Here is a 14,620-nt window from a genome sequence, read left to right on the forward strand (position 1 = left end):
TGTCTCAAAATATTAAAAAAGTCTGGGGTGTGGCTCAGTGGTTAATTGCCCCTGGGTTCAATCCCTGGTACCAAATAAAAAGAGAAGTTTATCTAGTAAAACTTGTCAAGTCATATTGTGGCAGAAGTCAAAATGATACTCTTTACTAGTACTTTAAATTTTAAGTGACACCAGTGGTTAAGTTATTTCAGACTATTTGTATATATTATTATAAGTTAGTGATTAAATTTGTTAAAGTGTCTGTTCCTTGAAATTCTATTGATGTGAACAAATTAATTACAGTCCTGTTCTAAATGACTCTGTTCTGTGTTAAAGGTGTGTGTGGGATTAGAGGAGGCTACAACTCCCACATTCTCAAAGGGGTATTATGATTCTCAGATAACAATCATAATTCTCTCTTACATATTTCTTCCTATTAACATCATTGCATCCTTTCAAGGTCTTCCAGCCTCAAGTAATAGAAATTAGTTTGAGATTACCCAGGAAGGAAAAGGAGAATGAATGGAATTCAGTACACCTAGTAAAACTAATTCTTCTACCCAAATCAAACATAATAAACTTAATATTAACCTTCATCATGTTCCAAATGCTTTGCTTTTTACCTTTTCTAAATTCTATGAGAATTTGAAAATCTAACTCAAATTCTATTTTATTCCTGAAAAATCTTAAGTTTTTCTGAGATAGGGCCTGTGTCTTATTTATTTTTGTATCCCCATTGCCTTAAACAATGTACATACTTAGTAAATAATAGTATAGTTGGTGAATAGAAAGGCTTTGCTAATAAACATCATTGTTGATCATCTCCTCTTAATTATATATATATATATGCATATATGAGTATATATTAGGGGTACCAGGGATTGAACTCAGGGATACTCGACCACTGAGCCAAATCCACAGCCCATTTTTGTATTTTATTTAGAGACAAAGTCACACTGAGTTGCTTAGCACCTCCCTTTTGCTGAGGCTGGCTTTGAACTCTCAATCCTCCTGTCTCAGCCTCCCTAGCCACTGGGATTATAGGCATGTGCCGGCTTCCTCTGATTATATTTTATAATAGAAATTATAATTTGTTTTACTTATGAACTAATTTTCCCCAAAATATTATAAGTTTAAAGGTAAAATCCAAGTTCTTGAGAAGTTCTAGTAAGATGAAATAACAAGCCCTCACTAACACACAAATTTAAAAAAAAGAATTTTCTGTGTTATATACTAGGGATACATAAGTTCAAATTCCCTATACAGGGCTCTCCTCAGTTATATACATACAAAATATATATGGGTATAGCCAGAGTCTATAGTATCATGGTCACTCAGTAATTACTAGTGACTGAAAAGATCATGTGTAACTTTTTTTTTTTTAATAAAATACACTAGTCTTAAGTATAGGGTTTAAGTTTGGCAAATGTACACACCTGGTAACAAACATACCTGACAAGATAAGGAGCATTACCATCACCCTAGAAAATTCCTATCTGTCCCTTTCTGGTCTGCCTCCTCTAATCATGAATTTCTAATCCCATCTATTAGTCATACCTGGTTTTTTATTTGGTTTAGTTTTTGGTTTTTTGTTTTGGCACTAGGGATTTAACCCAGGGGCACTTTACCACTGAGCTACATACCCAGCCCTTTTTATTTTGAGACAGGGTTTCACTGTGTTGCTTAGGGCCTTGCTAACTAAGTTGCTGATGCTTGCCTGGAATTTGTGATCTTCCTGCCTCAACTTCCTGACTCATTGGGATTACAGGCCTGCGCCACCATGATTAACTTTATTATTGCTGGTTGTATCACCACTGTAATATTTGCATATAAATTAAGTTGAAAACAAGTTATAAAGATATAATGAAATATGTGTCAAATATCTTCATACTGATTCTGTAAATCAAGGTTGATTTTAATAAATAGTAATTTTTACTAGCATATAATAAGGACAGTTTGATATTTTTTTGCCTTTGTGTATTTTTTAGACACATGGACTAAAATGAAATGTTTGATTTTCCTTTATATTGTGTGTTTTAATAGAGATCAGTTAGTTGTCTTCAGTATGAACTTGGGATGAGGGCAATAAGAAATCCTATTGTTTCCAGCCTCCTCAAAGATGAACTGGCAGTGTGTCAGGAAAATTCCCAGTATGGAGCAGTTTTATTACAATTCAGTACAATTGGTTCTTGCATAACCTTTAGAAAATCATACATAAAACATTCTCATCTATATAAATAAAAATCACCCACACACTTTATTAATAGCTTTGTTCACTTTTTTCCCTGGGAATTATGCTGCATGTTCCTACTGTGCCCCTTTTTTAGTCTTTTTTAAAAGACAACTTTCTATAAGCTTTCTTAAAAGCAAAATGGTTACAGTAATATAAGTGTGAGGTAATTCTCAATAATTCCCACAAGACCTAGATCTCCCTCTTAATAATGTACTATAAATAGTGTTTCTAAGTGTCATAGTCAGTTTAACCTTAGGAAAGAAAAAAGGACAGAAGATTATGCTTTCATGGAAATGATAGTCATGTTTTCTTTTATTTGTGATAATATATGATGATTTACTTATTTGTATTCATTCTGGGGATTGAACCCACAGTCTCGTGCATGCTAAGCAAATGCTCTGCCACTGAGCTGTATACTCCCAACCAACCACTGGGTGTTTGGGGGGTTTTGTTGGTAGTGGTGGTTTGGCTTGCTTGTTTGTTTCTAGTGTTACTAGGGGTCGAACACAAGGCTTCAGAATTGTCAGTCAAAAGCTCTACCACTAAGCTGCATCCCCAGTGCAGGGGGGTTATTGATCTTATTTATTTATTTACTTATACATTCTTGGAGATTAAATCCTAGGTTACTCTACCACCCAACTTTATCCTCAGCTCTCTTTATTTTTTTTATTTTGAGGCAGTGTCTCTCCAGCAGTGTCTCCAGGTTGCTCAGGATGGCCTTGAACTTGTGATCTTCCTACCTGGGCCTCCTGAGTAGCTAAAGTTATGGGGCATGCAGCACCACCAGCCAAGGAGTGTTATTTTAAAATACACATTTTCAAGTTTATGCTGCTGTTCAACTAAGGCCGCAGTAAATACATGGTAAAAGGGGTTACAGAACATACTAAGTAGAAGTCTTACTAGCCTGATTTGCTTAATTGGAGATATATTTTGGGGCTATCATTTTCTGGAATACAAACTTTTTGGAAAATTTTCTATATATTATTCCAAAGGTAATAATGTAATAATAAACCTGTAGATCCAACTACCAATTTACAGAAAATTAAGGAGCTAGAAGAACATGTTCAACAGTATCACCCTCCATAATGTGGGATATTTAACAGGACAGATTACCTGGTTTCTTCAACAAATGAATAGCAGGGTGAAGGGAAGGAGCGGGTAAATTTTTTAAGATTAGAAAACTAGATACAATTGGAGAAATTTAAATATAAACTGGATATTAGATGGTTTTTTAAATTATCAATATTGATAGGTATAATAAAAATAATGCAATGTTAAGAAATTGTCCTTACTGATTCATACCAAAGTGATATCTGAGATTTTGCTTAAAATACTTTTCCAGAAAAGAAATTTGGATGTAATAGATGAAACAAGAATGGTAAAATAGTAAATGCTTGAAGCTATGTTACATAGGTTTGAAACATTCTGTACCATAAAATTAAATTTAAAAGACATAGTTGGGCTAGGGATATAGTTTAGAAAAAGATTGCTTGCCTAGCACACAAAATCCCTGGGATCAATCCCCAACACCACTGAACACACACATATATTGGAAAGGGAAAAATATAGATCACCACAGTAAAAGTGAGCAAAACTGTATTCACTTTCAGAATAGCAGTTTAGTTTAGCAAACAACATCCCTATAAATTAACATGTAAAATTTGGGGGAAGGATAAAAAGGCATTTATAATGAAGCCTTACTCAACCTACAATTCATCCTATTTTCTCTTATACCATTAAATTTTTAGACAATACTTCATTTAAAAAGAATAATGAACTCAGAATGGAAGATACATCTGACAGTGGGAATAGTAGATGGACCTAACTCTGGCAGCGGAACACAACAAGGGTCTGTCTTGTCTTCCACCTTAGTCTCCACCTTGTACCATTTGTGGCATTCACCTGGGACTGCTGTCTTCTAATTGTGGAGGAGTCAGATTTGTGGCCTTTCCTCATAGCCAGACCTTTGGCTTTGTATATTTATCTGGGATAAAATACCTATTTTACTACAGAACATTTTTGACCTTCTATTGCTCATTGCTTTTGTTCAGTTTTATATATTTTTTAAAATATTTATTTTTTAGCTTTAGGTGGACACAATATCTTTATTTTATTTTTATGTGGTGCTTAGGATCGAACCCGGGGAATTGAGCCAAGGGCCTCAAACATACTCTAACACTGAGCTACATCCCCATATACACCCCACCTCCTCAGACAAGGTCTCGCTAAATTGCCCACACAGCTCTCAAACTTGTGATCTTCTTGCCTTGACCTCTCAAATAGCTGGGATTACTGGTATGTACTAGTGAGCCTGGCTAAAATAAATGTCCTTAATGAGTAGATTCAGCCTCTTACAAACATACTTTGTGCAGCTTAATTTACCTTCTGAGAATTTTTTCTTTCCTGAGTTACTGATTGCATGGTATTTTTCCTGGGAGAACATAGTCCACGTCTAATTAGTATATAGAACTGAACACCATAGCACTGGTACTTTGACACTTTACAGTATTGCCATATTACAATAAGAAAAGTTTGCAGAATAAATTAATATTGAGATTAATTCCTTCAATGGACTTGCTTCCTAAATCAGAAATTGTTTTTTATGCTATAGAGGCCTAACCCAGTGTGGCTGAATGATGTAGAAAGCCCTTGCAAGTCTACGTTTTATTGAAATCTCTAGAATTATTCTGCCATAGTAAATTTAAGAGTTAACTAAATATTCCTGAGACCCAACTCCATTTGTAATTTAAATTAAGATATCATACATTAAAAATGTAGTTATTTTTTGTATTTGAACATTTGCATAATCTATTTTATTAGCATATCTGTATTATCAATGAATTTTGAGTTCTCAGCCTAGTGTCATTTCTGTCAATATAACTCTACATAGCCACTGCCATAGTGACATGAAAGTATAAAGATGTCTTGCTAAATATATCTTAATTAAACTTGACTTGTCACATCTTCTAAACACAGAGACTTAAACCTAGAACTTTTGATGCTAGGAGATTTAAGTACAAAAATAAGCCAGGCATGGTGGCGCACTCCTGTAGTTCCAGTGACTCCGGAGGCTGAAGCAGGTAGATCACAAGGTTGAGAACAGCCTCAGCAACCTAATGAGACCCCTAAGCAACTCAGCAAGATCTTGCTTCAAAATAAAAAGTAAAATGTGCTAGGAATGTGTCTCAGTGGTTAATAACCACTGGGTTCAATCCCCAATACTGGGCTGGGGTTGTGGCTCAGTGGAAGAGTGCTTGCCTAGCACACATGAGGTACTGGGTTTGATCCCCAGCACTACACATACACACACACACACACACACACACACACACACACAAAACCAACTAAATAAATCCCCAGTACCCAAAAAATAAAGGTGAATAAGACTAGATTTGAAAAATGTTACTACTAAGAACAATTTTTAAGAATTATAGACTGTTATAAAATAATCATAAAGATTATATAGCTACTGGTAAAAATGAATTGTTACTATTAATTGAGTACTGTTTGTCAGGCACTTCACTAAACACTATTTACAAAGTAGTAATGTATGCTGTTTTTGTACTGCACAAAGTTCGGTTGGGGTTTTAAGAAATATAAATGCCATAAGAGTAATAGTTGTGTAATCTGTATAATCTGTCGCATTGATAAAAGAGAACATTTTCTTGAAGTAGTTGGAAGTACTGTAAAAAATGCATGCTTTCTAAAACATTAAAATTATCCATCTTGTGATGAAAACTAATGAAATTAGTGGTAACCTCTCATCCTAATGGCCAAGCTCTTTGGCCCTTTACTAGAGTGGTTTTTATCTTAATTCTTAGCATATTTGCTTTCTGAATTTATATGACATATAATAAAGTTAACAGGGAATTGTATTTTTGACAGTTCAGAGGACACATTTTCTACTTTCTAAAAGTATGTTCCTACATGTGAAATTTGAGAATCCCACCAATTCAATTGTTTTGGGTTCGGGGTTTGGGGTTTTTGGTTTTTGCTGTGCTGTGGCTCAAACCCCCGTCTTTGCAGATACACTAGGTAAGCATCTACCACTGAAGTACATGGAGCTGTTATTCATTCATGTGAAGCCATTAATTGTATGAGCACTTTTATGCCATTTACAGACAACTAGTAACTAATACTTAAATTTTGAATTTTTTAAATTTTTAGTTGTAGATGGACACAATACCCTTATTTTATTTACTTTTTTTGGTGGGGGGAGGGAGGTACCAGGAATTGAACCCAGGGGCACTTAACCACTGGCTGAGGCTGGCTTTGTACTTGTGGTCCTCCTGTCTCAGCCTCCTGAGCCACTGGGATTACATGCCCCAGCGTATTTACTTATTTTTATGTGGTACTGAGGATCAAACCCAGTGTCTCACATGTAGTAGGTAAGCACTCTACCACTGAGCTAAAACCCCAGCCCCTGAAATTTGATTTTTATTTAAAATTTTATTGTCAATATATGCAACCATTTTGTAATTTTAAAGGGTCATTAAAGTAATCCATAGGAATTAAATATGAACTCTCCCCATATGTCAATGATAGGCAGTTTCCTCCCTATTCTCTCCTTCACAGCTAGAGTAGCCATTCAGTTTTTCTTGATAACATGACTAGAATGGTAAAGCCTAGAGAGCAGTACCCTTTTCCACCCAGTTTTACCAAAGCTGCTATTGACAAATGAACAGATTTGGATTGATTGCCTTTTGTTTTTTTTGTTTGTTTGTTTTAAGTTCTTTTTTTCTTCTTTTTAAAGAGAGAGAGAAAGAGAGGATTTTTTAATATTTATTTTTTAGTTTTCGGCGGACACAACATCTTTGTATGTGGTGTTGAGGATCAACGCGGGCCTCATGCATGCCAGGCGAGCGCTTGAGCCACATCCCCAGCCCCTTGATTGCCTTTTGTTTTCCATGGTAACAGATAGTTACCATATTAATGATAAATAAGTGGTAAAAGACCAATAAAGAAGAGAAAAGGGAAAAAAATAGACAAAATTTTTAATCAACAAACTAGAGAATCTGTTTCTGAATGTTTCTCTGTCTCCTACCATTTGTTATGAAGTCCTTGTCTTCAGTAACTGTCTCAGTCTTCCTTGTATTACAGACATGTGGCCCAGGGTAGTTCATTTAAGCTAATGTACAGAAATTTGGGTGTAGTTACCATGAAATGTTGTCAGTTTCTTAGCTACAGGGAAAATAAAATGGAACAGGAATATAGAAAAGAAGGAGCTGGGGTTGTGGCTCAGTGGTAGAGGGCTTGCCTAGCACGTGTGAGGCACTGGGTTCGATCCTCAGCACCACATAAAAATAAATGAGTAAAATAAAGGCATTGTATCCATCTACAACTAAAAATATTTAAAAGAAAAAGAAAATTAAGAGTGAAGAATCTCTTCTGCTTTACATAGCCTTATTTTAAGGGAATAGGACAGACCTTTCAACTTTTTTTTATAATGTATATTCTGTTAGTCCGTATCACAGGACCAAAAAGAAACTCACTTTTCAGTTTGGGATTTTGCAAACAGTAGCTTATGAAAAATATAAAATATGCACACCTATACCTATCCTAAAATTGCTTTTATCAACCCAAATCTAATAACTAGAAATTTCAAAATCTGGGCATATTTTATAAGCGAGATTAAAGAGCCTAGTCGTTACTCAGTAGACATGGAGGCAAGACTGTTGATAATATCAACCCCACAGCATTGTATTCAATATTGGTGTTTGATAAGCAGGGGTAAGGAATTTTCTTTTGGAAAGTAGGATAATAAATTGTGTATGTACCTGTAAAAATATCTCTTTTAAGTGAATTCTTACTGAGAGAGTAACTATTAAAAGTTTAATTGTAGTTTGTCATTTTGTTTTGATCTTATACTAAAAACTTCCAACCAAACAATATGTAAATATATCTTTTTCAATATGACAAAGTTGCATAAGAGAATCCCCTTGCACGTAAAGAAAAATGCAATTATTTTCTATTCTGAATCTCCAGACTGCTGTTTTAGAAAATCATATCTGATTATTTGCTCAGCAGAAGATTATTGAGTTGATTTAGCTGTGATTTTACTTAACAAAGCTTCAACTGCATTCCTACTGTGGAGTCCGAAAAAGGTAGAGAGATATAAATGATACATTCAAACTGTGATTTTTGTGAACAGGGCCATCGATGCACCCCTCGGAGGTAATAGCGGAGATGAGAAACAGTGGGTTTGCACTGAAACGAAATGTACTGGGGAGAAACTTGACCGCAAATGATCCATCACAGGTAATGATCTTTTTATCAGTAAGCTGAAAATGTCTATAAATCTAAATGTGATTGCTTGTGAATTGCTACTTAATGTTTCCAATGTGCATATATCCATAGGAAAGTCACATAGAGCAAAGAAAATTCCTAAAATGTATTTTGATTTTGCCTCTTTATTATTTTAACTTAAATGAGAAATTGTTTATAAACATATATTTTAATAAATGAAACGGCTCCTCTGTGTTTATATGGATAAAATAACCGAATGAGTGTTAAGATTGTTTTTCCCTTCCTGCCAACTTACCCCTGACATGACATTAAATTGAACTAATGGTAAGAAATATATAGGCAAACTCCTAAAACTTACAGAAAATATTTTAAACTTTTTTAATTTATTAAAGTTAGAAAATAGTTGAGTTTGAAGGGTTGTATTAGTATGTATTCGATAACATACAACTAATATTATAAAGGCTAAAATTATGGATATCTGTGGATATTTTGACCTTCCTATAAGATTCATGATCTTTTTTTTTTTTTTTACAGTGTTGGTAATTAGCTACATGCTAAACAAGTGCCCTACCAGTGAGCTGCACTCCCAGCCTCTCATGATCTTCTTGTTTTTTAAATTTCATTAAATTATTTTAAAGATAAAATATTTAAATAGGAAAATGCTGAAATTCAAGAAATCTAAAGATTGTTTCTGTGTTCATTTTTTCTTTTCTTCCTGATAAAGTTTTCTAATGTTAGCAAGGCAGTTGTACTAACATCTTATGATCCACTGTAACAGGTAGACTACAAAGAAATTTTTAAAATTCCATTTGCAGCCAGGTACAGTAAGATATATCTGTAATCTCAACGGCTCACAAGGCTGAGACAGGAGGATCACGAGTTCAAAGCCAGCCTCAGCAAAGGCAAGGCACTTACAACTCAGTGAGACCCTGTTTCTAAATAAAATACAAAAAATAGGGCTGGGGTTGTGGCTCAGTGGTTGAGCATCCCTAAGTTCAATCCCTGGTACCAAAAAGAAGAAAAAGAAAAAATTCCATTTGCAGTTCCTAGTCCAAAATACCATATTCATCTATAGTATGTCCCTATTAAAAAAAATCTTGTTTATGTTTTCTTTCCTGATAACTACTTGTCTGAAAATTTAGCAATTTGATGTCTTTGTTGACTCAGGAGTATGTTGCAAGTGAGGGTGAAGAGGATCCAGAAGTGGAATTCTTAAAGTCACTCACAACCAAACAAAAAGAAAAACTTCTCAGGTAATTGGAAAAGTATATATTTAATAGATTTTATGTGTGCATGTTTGTGGTGCTGGAGATCTGAAGCAGGGCCTCATGCACTACAAGGCAAGTGTGCTACCACTAAGCTACACCCCCAGCCACACTAAGAGCTCTTGAAGCTATTTAATATGCATCGTGTTGATTTATTCTTCAGCCAAAGTAATACAATTCTGTTGTCTTTTTTTTTTCAATAATATAAGATTGTGTACTTGGATAATACCACAAACTATTGCACTTTTCAGTATATTTAATTTGAAAATTGACTTATTTGTAGGTTTTACTTTTCAGAATAGATTTGTGTGTATCTTTGCACAGTTTTTCTTAGAAACTATTTTTGGTGCTGGGAGTGGTGGCACACGCCTGTAATCCCAGCAGCTCAGGAGACTGAGGCAAGATGATCCCGAGTTCAAAGCTAGCCTCAGCAAAAGGGAGGCTTGCTAAGCAACCCAGTAAGACCCTGTCACTAAATAAAATACAAAATAGGGCTGGGGGTGTGGCTGACTGGTTGAGTGCCCCTGAGTTCAATTCCGGGTACCAAAAAAAGGAAGAAAGAAAATGTTTTTGCCCATGTGTCTTTGTTTTCTTTCTACATCTTGTAAATTTTTGAGAAATGCTGAAAGAATGTTTAAGGTACATGTAAACTTTATATTAGACTACCTTTGGATTAATAAATCTAAGAAATATCTGCTGAGTCCAATAGAGGGAGCTCATGATGTTCTCAGGAAGTAGAGTTTTAAGAATGGCTGAGAAAAGCCAGTGAAGACACTTACCTCAGAGAAACTCAAACATACCATATAAACAAGAAGTTACTCTTCTGAGACTGCATATTCGACTTTAGAAATTCTCAATGCCCTGATGGAATTGCTCTAATTATTTATAAAACTGAACAGTTGTTGAAAAGTAGTATGTGATTGTTTTGTTACATAAACCTAGAAAGGTCATCAATTTTTATTTATTTTTGTGGTACTGGTGATGGAACTCAGGAGTGGTTTACCACTGAATTACATCCCCAGTCCTTTTTGTTTATTATTTGGAGACAGGGTTTTGAGCCTCACTAAGTTGCTAGGGCTGGTCTTGAACTTGCCATCCTCCTGCCTCAGCTTCCCAAGTAGCTAAGATTACAGGCATGCACCACCTTGCACAGCTAAGGGTATCTTATTTTTTTTTTTTAGTTGTCAATGGACCTTTATGTTATTTTATTTATATGTGGTGCTGAGAATAAAACCCAGTGCCTCAGACATGCTAGGCACGCTTTCTACCACTGAGCCACAACCCCAGCCCTAAGGGTATCAATTTTTAAAGTGTATTTTTATTTGGAATTTTTGGAGAATATATTCTTGAATATTGATAATGTAATATTAATATTCTTGAATACTGATAATGTAATATTAATATTTTCATACTTTAATACACAGAAAGTTTCAACAGGTTCAACTAATGTGTACACCATTCACAGGCTTTCAGATATATATAGATATTTCTCTCTTTTTTTTTTAATTGTAGATAGACACAATACTTTTATGTATTTATTTTTATGTGGTGCTGAGGATCAAACCCAGTACCTCATACATGCGAGGCCAGCACTTTGCCACTGAGCCACAGTCCCATCCCTCACAGGCTTTCTTTAGATCAGAATTACTATACCTTTAGAGTACTAAATAATTTCAAATTCTAACCCAGTAAGAATTTAATAGTCATTTCCATTGATGAAGTACAATCAGAGAATTGACTTAATACATTTATTTACTTAAATATAATGTAAACATGCCTTGAACAATTTAAAAGAAAAAAAATGATTTGCCGTTTAATAAAATAAGTTGTTTATATATGGATACCATTTTTTAGTAGCTTCTAAGAAAGCATATTATCCATTAACAATTTTATAGTTGGTGAAATGGCTACTTTTTAGTTTGCTACTATTTTTTCCCCAATTACAGGAAATTGGACAGACTTGAAAAGAAAAAAAAAGAAAAAAGATAGAAAAAAGAAAAAGTTACAGAAGAACAGAAGTAAACACAAAAAACATAAAAGCAAATCCTCCTCCTCTTCCTCTTCCTCCTGCTCCTCCTCTTCCTCCAGTACAGCTTCAGAAAGCAGTAGTGAGAGTGACAAAGAAAAGAAGAAAAGAAAGAAACACAAATGTTCAGGAAATAACAGTGATTCTGAAGAAGACAAGTCTAAGAAGAGAAAACTTCATGAAAAACTTTCTAATAGTCATAGTAACAAGGAAAAAGTCAAGGAAAAGTCTAGGTCTTTAAAAAAAGAGAGTTCCGGAGAGAATAGCAAACAGAGCTATCCTGATAGCCACAGGTCCAAAAGCCACCACCACAGCCCAGAGAAGAGAGGATCAGAAAAAAAAAGAGGGGAGCAGCAGAAGCTGTAGCAGGGATGAGAGGAGTAGGAGAAGCCGAAGCCGAAGTCCTGGTAGTTATAAGCAAAGGGAGATAAGGAAGCAGCCACAGCAGAGTCCCAGTGAAGAGCGCAGCAGAGGAAATGACAGCAGGAGCCATGGCACCAGTGTATACAGAGGAGAAAGAATGCACAGGGAGCATCCCGGAGATAAGCACACCAAAGGGACCCACAGAGAAAGAAGCAGAAGTCGGGAGAGAATAAAGAGACCGCATGTAACAGTTACCTAGTAATAAAAGCATCTCCACTTTCTTACTAAACACTTTTAGTAAGGGCTAAATTATGTACTATTATCTTTGTAATAAATAAAGCTCTATTTTAATTTTCCATCTCTGTAAACTGTCATTTCAAATATAAAACCATAAGAATGAATTTTGCAAATATTTGTAAGTAATGTATTTTGAGAATGTAGAAGTATTTTCTGTTGTTAACTGTTTCTTGTGCCCCTGTACCAGATAAAGCTCCATATAATTCTGACATTTTCTTTGTTCTGAAACAAATTAAAAGAGTGACAGTACATTGAATGGTTATAATTTGATTTTCTTTTTGGTCAATTCAAATTTGTTATTACTTTTAAGATTTGAATTTGCTTGAAGCAAAGTGTAATCATTGAAATTCACTAGTGTGAATTAAACAAGGGATATTTATCAATATTTCTTTAAGGCTTTTAAACTCCTTTCAGGTGTTTTGTTCTACAGAGTAAGCTAATTACATTTGGATGATCCATTAGCTTTCTGTGCTCCCATAGAAATAACATAGAATTTTACCTCAAACTTAGAACAACATAATAAAAATCAAGGCAGAGGCAGGACTGTGTTCCTTCTGGGGGCTCCAGGGGAAAAAAATTCTGTTTGCTCACCTTTGCAGCTTTTTACTGGCTCCCTTCCTCCATTTTTCAAAACTAACAAAGGGGAGTCAAGTAGCAGACACTTCCATATTCGGCATTCTACTTTTTTAGGACCCTTGAAATTACATTGGGCCCACCTGCAGAATCCAGGATAATCTCCTATTTTAAAATCAATGGATTAGCAATCCTAATCCTCCTTTTCCATGAAACATAATATGTACAGGTTCTGGGGTTAAGACATGTATATCTGTGAAGGACCATCCTACCTACCATAGATGGCCTTTCTACTACCGGCATATAACTATTATCAGATTTTGCTTAAAAATATCAAGCATTTAGATTATGTCCCAAATGAAATAATATGGACTATTTCAATACATTTCATGAGTATAAGAATATAAGACATATTTAAACTTAACTGTAAATTCTCCTATATTTCAAAGGAAAGATTTAGAAAAAAGTTAGCACAAATCATAAGTAACATGCAATTTCAAAAACACATATGATGGACATAATATTAGGGCTCTACTTTTTAAAGACATCTGTCATTTAATACAAAACAAATATTGATTAGATGGTTTTGATAGTTGGCAGTCACAATTTCTTAGGTTCTGTAAGAAAGTAAATTTGAAAGAAAAGTTAAATAAAATCATTCCAAGTAGTCTGATACATATCTCTTATTCTTGTCTGCACACACAGAAAACACGTGTGCTACAATTTAAAAGAAACTAAGGTGGTAAGGAATACTTTGGTTATTTAGATTAAGAGAACTAGAGGAGGGGAGAGGAACCTGAATTCCTCTTCACTGTTCTTTCATAATTTACAGTTCATCTCAAAGACCCCATTCCTTCACATTATATATATTAATAACTGTGCATTTGAAATTGATAGACTAATAATTTACACCTTAAGTTCATCAGTGTTGTAGTGATTATTTTATCTTATACCTTCTTAGACTTTATAATTTTCATAATATCAAAACCTATGCAATACTTAGTGCTTTAAAAATGGTTTCTGAACCAATATAGTACTCATGAAGAGAAATGTTAAAAATGAATCTTGTAATTAAGAATGAATTAAAGAAATACATATTTCTTTTCACTTTGACTTTCACAAAAGTGCAGTCCACTTTTAACTTTAAAATAGCTGTTAGGTTTTTTTTTTTTTTTTGGTGTGTGTGTGTGTGTGTGTGTGTTTTAAATTTACTTATTCCGATTTGTTATATGTGACAGCAGAATGCATTTCAATTCATAGTACACACATGGAGCACAATTTTTTATGTCTCTGGTTGTACACAAAGTATAGTCACACCATTCATGTCTTTATACATGTACTTAGGGTAAGGATTTGTTTGTTTATTTTTAAATCTCTGATTTAATCTTCATTGTTAAGATTGAGAAACCATAAAGTGCTATTTCTTTATGAGAAAAATTTTCTTAGAGAAAAAGTCCTACATAGTTATGAAAGATGTCAATTTGCTGTTTGTCTTATAGCCTTGGTCACCCAAGTGTGTGCTAAACAACCCCAAAAAGCTAGCATTCTAACTTCGTAAACTTAAAAATGGAAGGGAAGCATTTTCACACAGTCATAACATAATAAACAGCTTTAAAGAGGTTTTATCTAGTGTACTTT

At 34.4% G+C, this 14,620-nt stretch overlaps 1 pseudogene; it reads left to right on the top strand.

The window, feature by feature from the left end:
* Positions 1 to 12,592, top strand: part of LOC144252498 (corepressor interacting with RBPJ 1-like) — a 36,091-nt pseudogene extending 23,499 nt beyond the window's left edge.
* Positions 12,593 to 14,620: the final 2,028 nt, after the last annotated feature.

Source organism: Urocitellus parryii, unplaced genomic scaffold, assembly GCF_045843805.1.
Source record: "Urocitellus parryii isolate mUroPar1 unplaced genomic scaffold, mUroPar1.hap1 Scaffold_439, whole genome shotgun sequence".
Classification (NCBI taxonomy): domain Eukaryota; kingdom Metazoa; phylum Chordata; class Mammalia; order Rodentia; family Sciuridae; genus Urocitellus; species Urocitellus parryii.